Source organism: Meriones unguiculatus, chromosome 6, assembly GCF_030254825.1.
Source record: "Meriones unguiculatus strain TT.TT164.6M chromosome 6, Bangor_MerUng_6.1, whole genome shotgun sequence".
NCBI lineage: Eukaryota > Metazoa > Chordata > Mammalia > Rodentia > Muridae > Meriones > Meriones unguiculatus.
In genome coordinates, this window is record NC_083354.1 from 25469391 (window position 1) to 25486325 (window position 16935).

The 16935-nt window shown below is 40.5% G+C and overlaps 1 protein-coding gene across 2 annotated transcripts in view; it reads left to right on the forward strand.

The window, feature by feature from the left end:
• The window catches only part of Pias1 (protein inhibitor of activated STAT 1), a 109437-nt gene that overhangs the window by 37771 nt on the left and 54731 nt on the right, over nucleotides 1-16935 (forward strand). The window lies entirely within an intron of this gene.

Here is a 16935-nt window from a genome sequence, read left to right on the forward strand (position 1 = left end):
AATGTGTGTCCTCTGAAAGAGTAGCAAATGCTGTAAACCACTGCATTTCCTCAGCCCCAGAAAAACAATTTTTAAAATATTAGTTATTTTTATGTGTACAGTGTTTTACCTGCATGTATGTTTGTTCACCATGTGTGCCTGATATTTGTGGAGGTTAGAAGGGGCATCAGAACCCCTCAAACTAGAACAACAGGCTATTGTAAGCCACCATGTAGGTGCTGGGAATCCAGCTTTTTGGAAGAACATCAGTACTTTTAAGGTGGGCCATGGCTCCTGTCCCCAGCAGGGAGAAAATTAAACAAAGAGATATCTACTAGAAAGAGCTGAGAGATCACTGTGAGAGAGGTACACACACCACCACCACCACTAACAACAACAAAAGACAGTTAAACAGATCTTCAAAATGAGCAAATGTGGAGGATGATTGAAAATGTCTCTCATCCTAGCACTCCAGAAGCTTCAAAAATTGTGTGTGTTGGGGTGTGTGTTGGGGTGTGTGTTGGTGTGTGTGTGTGTGTGTGTGTGTGTGTGTGTGTGAAAGTTTAAGGCCAGCCTAGGCTATGTAGCGAAGCTCTTATTTACAGAACAAAACTAAAGACTAGGTAAGTTACTAAGGAGAGAAATGCAGCTAGGAAGTATTCAGTATTATTTGCTACCAAAATAAATTCTAGGAGCTGAGGAGATGACTTAGGTGTAAAGAGCGCTTACAGAGGTTCCCCGCACCAATGTAGTAATTCACAGCCATCTGTAATTTCAGTTTCAGGAGATCTAGTGCCTGTTCTGGCCTTCACAGGCACCAGACATACACATGGTATGCAGACATATGTGCAGGCAAAACACTCATGCATATCAAATTTTTAAAAATTAATTTAAAAAATGTAAAAGAATGTCAGATTTAAAATCTCATCTCCCTTGCTCATTGCAGCCCACCTTGCCTCTCTTTTGGGCTGGCTTTACCCACTACTTGCAGCTTTCTTTGGTAGTCACTTCTGGCTTTCTGGGGTTTCCATTTGTCTTGGGCTTCACACTCAGAGCTTCACACATTGCTGTTGCAGGGGCTGCTCTCCAGCTATCCTGTCCCTGCCGCATAATGTCAGGCCTTCCAGAGCCTCCTTTAAAGTCAGGGTGGTAGTCCTCATGACCCCATGACCCTTGCATTCTGCACTCATGAAAAACTAGCATCACAGAGGACCCAGAAGAATCCTGGAGGATGCCAGGTTCTGCCACCAGCCCCAGCAGCAGGCGGGCCTCCTTGGATCATGACTTGGCTTTTGAGTTTCTAGATTGCTGGAAACACTTCTGTTAATTGCCCTGTGTGTTCAGTGTACCTACAACTCTTCTTAAAACAAAATCTAATCTTCGGGCACACATCTTTAATCTCAGCACCTGGGAGGCAGAGACAGGTGGATCAAGGCTAGTCTGTTGGAGAGAGAGAGAGAGAGAGAAAGAGAGAGAGAGAGAGAGAGAGAGAGAGAGAGAGAGAGAGAGAGAGAGAGAGAGAGAGAACAGTCTGAACAAGACCATTCTGTCCTGGAGCCTGCTTGGATAGGGTTGTGGTGTCTGAACCATCTGGAGGGGTCTTGAAGGTCTCTTTCCTAGTGTTCTCTGACAAAGTAATTGGCTGCCTTTTGTTAAGTAGCCACACTGTTTTTGTTTGTTTGTTTTTTGTTTTGGCCCCAACTTCATACACCTTCCTTACCTGGACAAACTGTTTCTCAACAAAAGTTTCCCGTATATATTTTTTTTAAAACACTGTTTTCTGCTGGCATTCTCACTGCAAGTGTAGCTGAATGGAGCTAGCAATAATCGGCTACAGCTGACATTTTCTGTCAGCTCAGTGACCTTTAAACTTAGTCTTACACAAAGACTTAGAACACACACAGTTGGAAGTGACTTCTTTGCCACAGTGTAACACCGATGACTCTTGTGTGAAACTTGGAAGAGACTGGCCTTCCTGCCTACTGTTAGCGTCTAGTCTCTTTTCTCATGGCAGAATCACCTAAGCTCTGTATACAGAATTCTCAGACCATTAATCCAGACTTCCAAACTCCTCCAGAAACCAGTTCCACCTCCAGAAGGAGCATATGATCAGCTTTTGCTGACAGTAGCGTCCTCGTTTTGTTGGTACCATTTTCCTGTTAATTTTTTGTTGCTGGGATAAATGCTGGAGGGAAAACAGAGGAAGGAAGACTTCCTGTGCTTGAGTTTCAGAGTGCGCGTGGTTAGCTCTGCAGGATAGAGGCAGAGGCCATCACCTGAATCAGAACAGAAGGGTGAGCTCTCTTGCCATCTCAATTTCAGAATTTTTCGTTGTTTCCAAAAGACACCCTTCAGTAACTTGAAGTACCACTCCCGGCTCCTACAGTCTACTAACCTAAATTTTGATTTAGAACTTGCTTAATTCTGGAAATTTCATAGGCTCTGTGCTCATTTTTAATTAGCTGTTTTCAAGGTTCATCTATGATACAGCACAAAACCAGTACTTTATTTCACTTCTTATTTTGTTGTATAATGTGGTGGTGTTTGAGATGAGATCTTGCTCTGATACCAGCACTGATTTTTCCATGATGATTATGTGTCTTGCCACATTCTTGGCTTTCTATATTAGTCGTAATATTGAACTATTCTTGCATTACTGGTGGGAGGGAACATCAATTATGGTATAATTTTTTTCATGGTTATTAAATTTGAGTTGTGCACATTCTTATTTCTTATGAAAGCCATCTTGGTTGGTTGATGGATTAATTTTTTTTTTTTTCCAGCCCAGGTTATCCTGGAACTCAATAGCCTAAGCTGGCTTCAAACTCAAGGCAATCCTTCTGCCATAGACTTCTGAATACTGAGGTGTTTAGACATGAGCCACAAAAACAGCTCAGGTGAATTTTAATAACATTATTTCACTCTGTAGCCAAAGGCAACCTTGAACTTTGGCGCCTTTTACCCTGTCCTTCTGAGTGCTAGGATTACGGGTGTATTTCCTCACATTGGGCTTAGCGTTTATTCTTTTCCACTGATCTGTTTGCGTTGTTGTATTATGCTGTGTAGCTTTGTTTTGCTTTCATTAGACAGTTTCTCTTGTAGACCAATCAGGCCTCAAACTTGCTATGTAGCTGAGGCTGCTCTTGGTGCTTCTAAGTGCTGGGATCATAGGAGTGCTCTAACAGCTGACCTTTATTAACATGGAGTCATTGCACATAATTTTTGTTATTAAAATTTTGATAATATACTCATTCAGTATATTAAGCTGACCTTTTAAAATGTCATGGCTTATGTTGTGGCATTTTCATACACATATGCCATTCTTCTGTTCTAGCTTGACTCTCCAAAATCTGGAAGGGGTTACAAAGAAGGAAGGTTCTCCAGACCCTGATCCCCACCACTTGTGGTGCTTTCAGTTCCTTATGCATCTTCCCAGAGGCAGTTCCTGCATCTGAAAATGTTTGTCAGACTCTTTTTCTAGTGGCTACTTCAAAAGTGAGACTGAGTTATGGATTTCTTCAGTATTTTTTGTTGCCTCCCTTTTCACTAGTTTCTTGCTGTTTAATAGTGTTACAAGGACTGTTCTGTGTTGCCTACCTCTGTATATATATCTAAACATAGCCAATATTTTTATAAGACAATTGGTAGAAATGTCTGAATTTCCTCCCAGAGAAAGGTCTGTATGAATGTTTAATCCCACTGATTACGTCACAGTTTTTCTTGTAGGCTTTCAGATGTCCTGTGATAAAACTTGTTGCTCATTTCTAATTAATATCTACAAATCTATAACCCTTGTAGCCCTACCCTGAATGTGTCATCATAAAGGTGGAGTTCTTCATTTGTTTTATATGTTTGTCATTTCTTTTTTTTACGAACTGATTGTTAGGTAGTTATTCTTTCAAATCTGGTTCTTAGGTTCCCCCCTCTAAATTTAGAATTAAGAAATTTAGGCACGGGTGGGGTTGGGAGGGAATGAGGGAATGGGATACAGCTGGGATACAGAGTTAATAAAATGTAACTAATAATAAAAATTAAAAAATAAGAAAAAATAAAATAAAAAACTTTACTTGTTTACTTGTACCAAACTGGAAACAACCAAACTCACTATACAATGTAGTAAATAAACAAAAGGAACCCAATATTTAGTAATAAAAAGAATACACTACAAAAAAAAAAAAGAAATTTAGACACATATAGCTCAGTGGGTAGAGTGCTTGCCTATCATGCCTAAAGCCTCCCAGCATAGCCTAAAACAATATGGTGGCAGACATCTGTTGTCCCAGAACTTGGAGGTAAAGGCAGGAGGATCAAAAGTTCAAGGCCACCTAGGCTGTATGGCATCTGCCATTCAATAACAAATTAAAACATTGCAAGATAGAAAGCAAAAATAAAAGTTGAACATTTGGTAATATAACCACAGCTATTTTCATTGTCTTCCTTTCTTTCCTTGTGATGAATGAAACAAATATGGCATCGTTTTATTGTTATTGCTAAGTGCTGTTTTATGGTGTGGATGTATCACAGTGTATTTACTTCTTGAGGCTGATTTGGTGTCTAGTTTATGGCAATCACAGATGGTAGTCCACAGATGCATGGGCTTTTTCCAGTATATATCCAGGAGTGTAACTTCTGGGTTATGTGTGTGGGGGTGTTTACACTAGGAGAAAACACTAGAGTGGCAGTATTTTTCATATCTACTGGCAGGTGGGAAACCAAGAATGATGACAGTATTCTGTGCTGTTGTGGGTGCTTCTGGATCTCCCTGGCCATAACTCACAGAGCGCTTTCCATGTTTGTCACTGAGATTTTTATTTAATAACGTGTCTTCTGGGGTAAGCATTGCCTCCCCCCATGCATAGAACTGTGATCAAGCCTGTTTGTTATGTATATATATTCCTAGCTAATTTACAAAGTACCCTGTTTAAACATCTAAGTCCCATTGTACCCTTCTATCCTTGCCAGCACATTTATTATCGTCGTTATTAAATACGCGCGCACTCGCGCGTGCACTCTTTGCACTTTTTGTTTTGTGTATGTTTTTAAGCAGTGCCTCACTTTATAGCCCAGGCTACCTATAGACTTTCTTTTTCTTTCTCCAGTCTTAGCCTCTGGAGTGTTGGAGAGGTAGGTTCCACCACATTCACACGTGGCTGTGAGTTCCTTTAGGTTCCAGTCCTTAGAAAAGAATTGACAAATACTTACTTCCAACTTGTTTGCTTTTCTCCCATATGTTATTTATGTACGAGTGGGGAGATAAAAGGACATCTTTCAATAACCAGCTTTCAGGAGTAGATTCTCTATTTCTCTGATGGGCTCCGGTGATGAACTATGGTTATAAGGCTTGCTCAGTGTCTTAGTTGTGGTTGCTACTGCTGTGATGAAACATTGGGACCAAGATAACTTACAACAGAAAACATGTCATTGGGGGCTTGCTTACAGTCTAAGAATGGCAGTCTGTGATCATCATGGCAGGGTACATGGCTGCAGGCAGGTGGATGTTGTGTTGGAGCAGCAGCTGAGAGCTCACACATGATCCCACAAGTTGCAGGTATGAACAGAGAGAACATGGATTTGGCTTAGGTTTTTGAAACCTCAGACCCCGCCCCCAGTGACATACCTCATAGAACAAGGCCATTCTTCCTAATCCTTCCTAAGTAGTTCACTAACTGGTGACCAAGCATTCAAATATATGAGCCTGTGGAGGCCAATCTCATTCAGACAACCACTTTACCCACAGCGCCATCTTGAGGGCCTTCTTTCTATCTTTGAACTTTTTTTATTTTTTGTTTTTGCTTAACAGGGTCTTGCTTTCTAGCCAGGCTGGCTCTGAACTTGGGATTCTTCTATTTTAACTTCCTAGGATTATAGGCATGTGCTGCCATGTTTAGCTTTTCTATTTTTATTTTTATTTTTTAACTTGTCTAGAAGTGTGTGTGTATATGTTAGAACTCCATCTTTTTCTTATAGTGTATGTATGTTTTCCCTTGTATTTCAGCTAATAAGAATATTCATGTACAAGTTTTGGCATGGGTGTTGTCTTTGTTAATTTTATATTACTATGATGAGATACCATGACCCAGGCAACCTAGAGGGGCTAGGGCTTAAAAAGGTTAGTGGTTAACATCCATGTCCATCATGGCAGAGAGCATGGCTATGAGAGAGAGTGAGAGAGAAAGAGAGCACTAACTGGGAATCCTGTGAATTTTTAAAACCTCAAAGCCCACTCCCAGTACTATATCTCTTCCATCAAGGCCACACCTCCCCAGTCCTTCCCAAAAAGTTCCACCAACTGGGGACCAAACATTCAAATATATGATATTATGGAGGCCATTCTCATTCAATCTAGCACATATGCATTTTCAATTCTATTATATATGTTTCTAGGGGTGGAATTTCTGCTTTATATGCTAACTTTGAATGACCTTTGAGGAACTGCCAGACTGTCTTCCAAAGCAGCTTTATCATTTTACATTCCCACCAAAACTGTATGTTTGTTCACATTTTCCACATCCTCGCCAGCACTTGTTGTTGTGTGTTTTTTACTGGAACTGTTCCAGTGGACAGAGTAGCACATTTCTTTATTATGAATAGAACACTGTAGCCTTTGAAAGTTTGCTTTTAAAACACATTTCACTTTTATGTTAACTCTATTATATTTGGTCTTTGTTTGTTATGTTTTTGTTATTTAGGGCTTTTTTTTCTCCTGATCTCTGTGGCATGAATTATTCTTTCTCTGCTTTGCTTTCATTTTTCTAGTACTTTGAAACTATTATTTGTTTTGTTTTTGAGACAGTTTTGTCAGGTAGCATCATTTAGCCTCAAGCTGGTGATCCTTCCTTATTAGCCTCATTACCGGCATTGCAGGCCTGTGCCGACATGCTCTGGTATTGTTATATTGATATTTGTATATTTGTCCCTACTTTTCTTAGCCAGTTTAGAAATGGAGTACTGTAAACATCATTGCGGTTATTGAGATTTATATGTGATTACTTCTCGGGTAATTTCTCACCTTATGGTATAGGTATAGAAGGCAGAAGGATTTCTGACAGGACATTTTATTTAACTCCATGCTTCTAGAATACAAACTGAGGCTGTGGCTGTGTGGCCAGGCGTGTTGGTCATCTAGCACTTAGCTTTTCCTCTACTTGTGGTTTAGGATTTTGCTTTAGTTCTTCTTTTAAGAGTATTCAAAGAAAGTCCTATCCTGATGACCATGCTTTGTTAGGCTCTTACTATTCTGTATCCTCAGGCTTGCTCTGTAGAATCAGAAGGTAAACCTTCACTTTTGGTTCCTGAACAGTAGATTAATTGATTGATTGATTGATTGATTGATTGATTTGTTGTTGTTGTTGTTGTTTGAGATTGGGTTTCTCTGTGTAGCTCTGTCTGTCCTGGAACTCAATTTGTAGACTAGGCTGACCTCGAACTCAGATCCTGCTGCCTCTGCCTCCTGAGCGCTGGGATCAAAGGTGTGTGCCACCATGTCTGGCCAGTAGATTTCTTTTCAGTCAAAGTCCTCACTTGAACTGACTGTCATGGTGAAAGGGTTTGTGATGTTAAAATGAAACTGTAGGTGTGGACTCTGCTGACGGAGATGGCTCTTTCCCTTTCACGTACTTTTATTACATACACATGTATGTATGGAGAAAATGAGGGGAGAAATCATATTTATTATGATTGTATTTACATATATAGTATGCACGAGAGACAAAACTGCTAATATTCATCCACATCTGAAGTCAGAAAGATGGCTAAATACCATCTTTGTGCCCTTGAGTAAAATAATCTTTGCTTTGAAACCCTCTAGATTTTTTTCCACAGAGGGTTTTGTGGTTTGAGAAAGGTGGGGGGGAAAAAAAGAAAAGAAACAGGAAGAAAATATTCTTTTACCTGGGTGCAAAACTGGCCCAGGCCAAATTTCAGGGGGACATTTCCTGGGCATCTGCTTGACTTTCTTGGGCATCTCCTGCTTTCAGCTTCCCCCTCCTAAGCATAGCATCCTTATTTTCTTACTGGGCATTCTCCCCAGTCCTGCAGATAGACCCCCTTGTTAATGCTAAGAATGTCTCTGGGTTTCCTCCTGTTATCTATAAAATAGAAAAAAAAAAATGATCCACGGAGTATAGTGAGTCAAAGTCCATGTGTTGGTCCAGCTGCTGGAAATTTGTAGGACTATCCATCAGTTGCCATTGTGTTCCATATTTAAGTAGATGCAACAAATTAAGCTCCTCGCCAACATGAGGGAAGACTGCTCTTGCTGTGAGGACAGGTGAAGCTGGCTGATGGCTGGGGCGACACTGTGTGAGGCTTCAGTTCTACCTACATAGTCTGCCTACACATTAACACACTTTCTCCAATAAAGCCATACCTCCGAATAGAACCACTCCCTGTAGGCCAGCTATTCAAAGCATGAGTGTATGGGGGCCCCGCACCTATTCAGACCACCACAGTGGGCGTGGGTTTAATTCATACCGCCTGCTTTAGTGTGTTCTCTTAGTCCTCATCGAAGCAAAGTACATTGAAAGATTGTTTCCTAAGATACAGATTTTAGATTTATAAACCACTATTTACCCAATCCAGAATCTAGTTCACCTGTTCTGAATATAAAATCAGTGATAGGCAAATGTTAGACGTCTCATTTTCTTTTTAAGACTTATTTATTTATTGTTTATATAATATTCTGTCTGCTTGTGAGCCACCAGGGCAGAAGAGGGCACCAGATCTCATTATAGATGGTTATAAGCCACCATGTGGTTGCTTGGAATTGAACTCAGGACTTTTGGAATTGCAGCCAGTGCTCTTAACCCCTAAGCCATCTCTCCAGCCCCTAAATGTCTCATATTTATATTTAGTATTCAGTCTTCAAACCACTATGTCATCTCATGAATTTTTCTTTTTCTTTTTTCCCCCCTTTGGTTTTTTAAGACAGGGTTTCTCTGTGTGCCCTAGCTGTCCTGGACTCTCTTTGTAAACCAGGCTGGCCTTGAACTCACAGAGATCTGCATGCCTCTGCCTTCCCTGGTGCTGGGATTAAAAGTGTGCACCACCATGCCTGGCTTCGGCTCATGAATTTAGATTCCTTGTTTAGTGTCTTACCCTTTGGCCTTATTTATCATTTAAGAAGGAAGGGAAGTATAGAATAGATGTAATTTTTTAAAAGCTTTTTTAGCTTGTGCATTTGCCCGTGCATATGTGCAGCCTAAAGGACAACTCTGTGGGAGTTGGTTTTCTCATGCCATCTTTATGTAGTTCCAGGGACCAAACTCAAGTTGCTAGGATTACTCGGGAGTACCGCTTCACTGGCCTGTGTTAGACAGTTTTGAGCCATGCCTGTTAACACATATCTGATGATGTCCAGCTCACAGTCCTCCATGATTAAAGATGTGACAGTCAACATTATGACAAGGGAAAGGTGATGGCAAAAAGTTGGTGTTCTTAACTAGAGAAACAGGTTTAAAGAAAACAATAGTAGTTGGGCATGGTGGCACACACCTTTATTCCCAGCACTGGGAGAGGTTAGAGGTATCGGATCTCTGTGAGTTCAAGGCCAGCCTGGTGTACAGAGTGAGCCCAGGACAGCCAAAGCTACATAGAGAAATCCTGTCTCAAAAAACAAACATATAAACAAAAACAAAAACAAAAAACAAAACAAAACAACAACAAAACCCAAAAAATTAATGGGGGAGAGAGAAAGAGAAACACAGAGAAAGAACAACAAGAAGCCTAAAGCCTGGAATGGCACACACCTATAATTAATACCAGACATTCAGGAGGCTGAGATTGGAAGAATGCAAGTTCTGGCTAGCCTGAGCAAGGCCTCATCTCAAAGTAAAAATAATAAAATAAAATAAAATAAAATAAAATAAAATAAAATAAAATAAAATAAAATAGGATTGTTCATATTGCTCAGTGATGGAACACTGTCTTAGCAAGCTTGAAGTCCTCAGTGCTTAATACCACAAAAAATGAATGAATGAATGAATGAATGAATGAATGAAAAAATAAGTATAAAAGGCAACATTGCACTCTGAGGTACTGGGTCCTTGTGCAAAGGAGCTGTACTACTGACTTGCAATCCTAAGCCCTTCTCTTCGTCTAGTTTTCCAGTTAAAAAGGGGCGATGTTTTGTTTTGTTTGGTACAGGTCCTTTCTTTGTAACCTGACTAGTCTGAAACTCACTTTGTGGTCCCAGGCTGACCTCATATTTGAGGCAGTCTTCCTGCCTTGCTTCCCAATTGCTAAGATTGCGGGTGTGCAGCAGCTCTCAAGAGGCAGAGGCAAGCAGATCTCTGTGAGTTGGAGGCTAGGCTAGTCTACAGTGCCTAGTTCTGGGACAGCCAAGGCTACACAAAGAAACCCTGTCTCGGGGTGTGTGTGTGTGTGTGAAAAGGCCCAAAACATCTAAAATAAATTGAAGCAAATATATTTATGCATTGAAAGATCAAAGCAAACATCAGAGTCATATTTTTATTTTAAACTTCATGTTGAATATGATCACTTCTATAATTCTGTATGCCTTATATAAAACTAATGTGTTTCTGTGTATATTCTCTCTAAAGTCTTAGTATCCTACTGCTGACACTGTGAAATGTTGTGTAAGTATGTGATAATAAAATCAGCTCAGTTCTTGGGGGCATGAACAGAGTTTCTTACTTTCCCATTTTCCACAGAACTCACTAATAGAACAGGCTGTGGCTGCATGGGGTGCTGCTGCTGGACCGGTGCTGTACAAAAGGCATCAGTTTCACCCACTCATATCCTGACTGCAGGTTCATGTCAGCCCCCTCCGTTAGCTCACACTTTTCACCGTTTTCCTCCATAGCACAATCTGCCTGTTCTGTTTATTTACTCTTGATGTTGTTTCTCAGCTTAGCCCTGAGAGTTAGCATCTGGCCTTTGAGCGGATGCACTGAATAGATGCTACAGATGCCGAGGCAGCTATACATATGAAAGATTTTTATCTGACTCAAGGACTCTCTCACAGCTGGCTATGAAGTTGAACCAGGTACCTAAGAACCAAGCAAAAATAAATGAAAAATTTGAAGAAAACAGAAAAAGGAAACCAACTACATTTGAGTATTAATTTTCTCTCTTTAAGTTATTTATGTTGTTAATACAAGCCACAGAAAAGCAATGAACCTAGAAGCCAGCATGGAAATAGGATGCAATATTAGTTCAAGGTCATCCTCAGCTACATAGCAAATTTGAGGTCAGCCTGGGCCACATGAGACCCCATCTCTATGTGCCCTGCTATCTATCCCCTCTCAGAGTCCTCAGAGTTAAACTGACTGAAGCTGGCAAAGACCACATTCCTCACGAGACAGCTGTCTGTGGCAGATAACTAAAAGCAGCTCCATATTCCCACACCCGGGATGAAAACAGAAACCTGTTGACATAACATAACCGAGTTTTTAAAGACACCAAAACTTCCACCACAGAATGGTCATGGTCTGCATGTTCTAGGTTGGCCAGAGCTAAACAAGACTGTCTTACAAACAGCAGTGGAAGATGGCATGAATGTATGTTTCCTCTAATAGAAGATATATACTGATCCACTATCAGATTTGTACTGCTGACCAACTGCTTTCTGTCCTTTTTTGAGAAGTTCTCAGGTAGCCCAGGCTGGCCTTAATAAACTCATGACATAGTAGAAGACGCTGAACTTTTGCTCCTCTTGCCTTTACCTCCCAAGTGCTGGAATTAAGAGTGAGTAAAACCATGCTTGCTTTATGCGGTACTAGGATTGAACTGAGGACTCTATACACAAGAGGCAAGCACTCCCCCAAGTGGGTCACATTCCTAGTACCATTTTCTTTAAAACGGGGATTTTCTATAAAATAATATTTAATGACATGAGAACAGAGCCATATAATTCCACGAAGGTTGGAGATGGCTCAGCCATTACACACACAGGCTGCTCTTACAGAGGGCCTGGGTTAGGCTCCCAGCACCCACATGGTGGTGCACAACCATCTGGAGCTCCAGTTCCAAGGACCTGATGCCCTCTTCTGACCTCCACAGGCATGCATATGGTGCACAGACATACATGCAGGCAAAACCCTCATACACATAAAATAACCAGTTAAATGAAAATTATTATGTTTAAAGATTTTAAATTAGCCAGTCAGTGACATTTAGAGATAGGTGCTTTAGTTTCACTTCCCCCAAGACAGTAAGAAGTATTCTGTAACTGAAAGATGACTATTTTTAGCTTTCCGTTGCAATAAGGCAGAATAACGAAAGTGCAGCCATTAGCTGAGCTCTGTGTCCTGTATCAGGCCTCACAGTCTTGTTGTGTGCCTAGGATTTGGCGTTGCATGTTCTGAGTTTGTGTACACAGTGTGTGGGTTTAATTTTGTTGTTGTTAGTTTGTTTTGTTCATCTCTTTGTGGGATAATTTGCAAAAACTTTAAAGGGTGAACTTTCTAAAACTCCTCTCTGTGTATTCTGTCTATCTAGGTTGTGTTTGTCTTTCCTAGAGATGGGACTTTGGCAGCTTATACTTACAAAGGAAGCGTGTGGAAAAGTCACCTTCCCTAAGTGTCCTGGCAAACATCATCAGCCCTTACTGATGCACACCATCAGAATGGCTTTTACCCACAATGTCACAGAAGATGCTTTGGGAATTTGCATGACTTCTGTTTACACTTGAGAGCCTAGAACAAGTTGCACTAAGGGGCACTTATCCTGTACCCCAAATAACCAGTATTTAAATTCCTGTCTTGGCAAAGTGTCAAACTATTGTGCATTTAGAACTGAAGAACCTTCAGAACTAATGACAGTTACTAAAAACACTGATGATTTAGCTTCAAACCTGAGACTTTAATGTAATTTGCTATTGCATTTAGGAAAACCAAGATCTTCTATTTGTGTATTGAAATCAATGACTTTACTAAACCATTCTTTACTTAAACCTATTATAGTCTGGCTTCTGCTGTTACACTGTTATCGGCTGTGTTACATTTATGCATGAATGAATTGTTAAATATAGAAATAAATAAAAGTTAAATAACGGGTTTCTGTTATGATATTTTCATACATGCTTGTCACGGGCCCAGGTTGTTGGCTTTGAACGCAAGTGCCTTTACTCACTGAGCCATTTAGATCCCAGCTACTATTGTTATCTTAATTTAATTGTAGTACTGGGTCAATGATTTTGGTTTGCATTTTCTCAGCTAAGACTGTTGAGTATCTTATAATGGGATTTTTAGCTATTTGTGTCCTTTGCTGAAAAGTCTTCAGATATTTTTGCTCAATGACTATTTTATATAGTTGTTTGTTTGTTTGTTAGTGACCTTTGTTGTGTATTCTGGTTAAAAGTCTTTCAATGGATTTGTAAAATATTTTCTCCCATGCTGTGACTTCTCTTTTTATTCTCTTAATAGATTATTTCCAAGAGCTTAAATTTTTGATTTTTATGAATTCCAGTTTATTATTGGTCCTCCTGACTCTCAAATGCTGACTTTTATTTTGCTATTTCTACATGAAGTACTTAAGTTCAGCTTGATGGTGATGGCAAATGTGGAGCACAGTAGATCTTGCCAGCAGTAATTTTGACTGACTGGGGAGGAAGTGGTTCCTTTCATTCTCTTCTCCCTGGCTGGGCCTAAGTAATCCTAGCCTACTCTGTGTCTCCAAGAATCGCCTTGTTTATGCGCCTCCTACGTGGAGATCGCCTCTCAGAGGACAACTCTGACAGGCTCCTGGCTGCAAGCTTAGCTAGCAGTAGTGTTGTTCATAGTGTCAGGGATTGGCAGTCTCCAGTAAGGGTGGGTCTTTGGTTGGGCCAGGCATCAGTTGGGCATTCCCTCAATCTCTTCTTTATCTGATCTATCTTTACCCGTGCACGTCTTGTAGGCAGAGTAAATTTTGGATTTAAGTTTTTGTTAGTGGGTTGGTATTCCCCGCCCTTTACTAGAAGACTAGTTTAGTTAGAAGATTTGGTATTCCCCGCCCTTTACTAGAAGACTAGTTTAGTTAGAAGATGTTCTCTTCCGTCTCTGTCCTCTGCTACTAGGGGTCTGCTGGAATCTCCCTCATATCCTCCTGGGAACCTTCCCTGACTTAGGTCTCCAGCTTGTCACAGAGATGTCCTCACCCTCAGTTTCTCTTTTTTCTATATGCCTTCTGTCCTCGTGCCCTTGTTCTTCTGAGGTTTGATCTCCACCCTCTTAACTCTCTGTGCCTCTTCTTCTACCTTGTTCCCTCTCTTCAGCCATTACCTCGATCTACTCTGTCTCCCCTTCTGAGTGTGATGTATGCATCCTCTGTACTTAACGTCTTTGGGTCTTTGCCTCGTACAAAGTATGCTTATCTTGTACTGTATGGCTAAACTCTACTTATAAATGAGTACCTACCATGTGCAGCTTTCTGGGTCTGGGTTACCTCACTCAGGATGATTTTTCCTAGTTCCGTCTATTTGCCTGCAAGTTTTAGATCACTTTCCCCTGATAGGACTGCCTTGACAGGCCATAGGGGAAGAGGACACATTCGGTCCTGATGCAACTTGATGAGCTGAGGTGGATAGGAAAGGGAGCTCCCCTTTTCTGAGGAACATGGGGAGAAAGGAGAGACAAAAAGTGGGACTGGGAAGGGAGGAGGGAAGGGGCTACAAAGATGTAAAGTGAATAAAATAAATAAATGAGAAAACAAACAAGTAGGATCATACTGTCTTTTTGTGTCCAGTTTATTTCCCTGGGCATGATTTCAGATTTTGTTCACATTGTAGCATGAACTCCATTGCATTTTATGCAAAGTAATATCCATATCACATTTTGTCCATTTTTCTGTTGACAAGTTATTTCACCTTTCACTTGTAAAAAAGCTTTTATGAACATTGCTGTGTATACAAGTATGCTTTTGGTCCCTACTCTTGATTCTTTTGTACACTGCACACCCAGAAGTAGAATTACTAGTCTGTATAGCAGTTCTGTGTCACCAAACTATATTCCAAGTGGCTGCACGGCAGTAATAATTTTCATTCCCACCAGCAATGTACACAAATTCTAGTTTCTCCATCTTCTTACTAAACTGGATAATTTGTGGTGGTACTTTGTTTTTGGTTTTGGCTATTGTTGGGAAGGGTTGTTGTTTCTTTAGGAGGGACTGGTTTTGTTTTGTTTTAGCTGTCCTAATAGGTTAAAGGATACCACATTGAGATTTTGATTGGCATTTCCTCAATGAATTATAACATCTGAACATATTTTTGTGTGTTTATTGGGCTTTTCTATATATTACTTGCAGAAATGTCAGTTCTAGTTTTTTTGTTGTTCATTTTTACTTTGGATTGTTTTTTTTATTCTCTCTCCCTTTCTCCCTCTTTTTCTCTCTCTGGGATGGGGGTAGGAAGCAGAGGTCAGTCTCAGGAGTTGTTTTCTTGGGAGCACCATCTACCTTGATTTTCCTAAATCAATCCTCACCCTCAGGTGACAAGGACATCAATGACTGAGCCAGCTTGCTAGTCCTTTAAATTGGTTGTCTTTTTGCAGAAGCTCGTTGTCTTGTTGAATTGGTTTTTTGTGTGGCAGTCCTGTTGTGGAGTCTAGACTGGCCTTGACTCTGCACTCAGTAGTGGAGGCTGTTGTGCTGATGTCAGCACCTACCCTGTTTGTGTTTACACAAGTCTTACTTATTCCCTGGGTTGCCTTTTTATTCCTTTGATAAAGTTCTTTGTTGGAAATATGAAGTTAATTTTTTAAAATAGAATTTCACACTTTTTTTTGTTTTTGTTTTGTTTTTTGAGACAGGGTTTCTCTGTGTTACAAGAGCCCTGGCTGACCTGGACTAGTTTGTAGACCAGGCTGGCCACAGAGGTCCCCCTGCCTCTGCCTCCTGAGTACTGGGCCACCATGCCTGGCCACTTTATTTTTCTTTTGCCTAAGTTTTTGTGTCATGTTTAAGAGCTATTGTCAAGTTCAAAGTCATGAGACTTTAAATTTAGGTAGTTTTCCACTTTGGGTTTTTTGGGGGTTATTGTTGTGTTGTTGTTTTGTTTTGAGACAGGGTTTTTCTGTGTAGCCTTGGCTGTCCTGGACTCACTTTGTAGACTAGGCGGCCCTGAACTCACAGAGATCCTCCTGCTTCTGCCTCTCCAAGCTTTGGGATTATAGGTGTGCGCCACCACACCTGGCCCAGTTTTCCACTTATCCTCAATTAATTTTATAGATAATGCAAATGAAGACGCAGCTCCATTTTGTTGTCGGTGAATGTCCAGCTGACGCCCATTCTTGAGCAGTCTTGGCATGTTGTTAGAAACCTTGATCATAGATTCTTGGGTTTATTTCTGGGCTCTCAGTTTGCTTCCATGGATGTGAATCCCCTTTTAGTTTTTGTTTAGAACTGAACATGTTGAGTATTATATAGCATGCTAAGTCTGGAAATCAGAATCTCTTCAGGAACTGCTTTTGTTCCTTGTTGCTGGGTACAGCTGTCCATTGGTAGAGTGACTTTTTCATAGTATTTTTTGCTATTATACTGAGCTCAGTCTGTGAAGTTTATATTCCATTATGTCTGTCTTTTGCCTATGGCCTGACAAAATTTTCCTTTTTAAAGAAGTGGGTCTTTCTTAATTCATTGGTTTTTGGCTTTTCGAGCCAGGATGCTAACTACATAACCCAGAATGGCCTTGAACTCGTACTCCTCCTGCTTCTTCCTGCTGAGGACCAGGCTTTTAGGCATGTGGCACTCCACTCAGTTTAACCTTTTAATTTTTTTATGTTTGAAATTAGTTTCTTATGCATAGGTTATAATTGCAGTTTTTAAAAAAGTGTCTGATAATATCTGCTAGTCTCAAAACATTAATCCTTTAATTGGGTTATCTTATGCTATTGATACATGGTTTTGGGTTTGGTTTATGTTTTTGTTTTGTTGTTGTTTTGTTTTTTTCTTTGAGACAGGGTTTCTCTGTGCAGCTTTGGCTGTCCTGGAACTCTGTAGACCAAGCTGGCCTAGAACTCA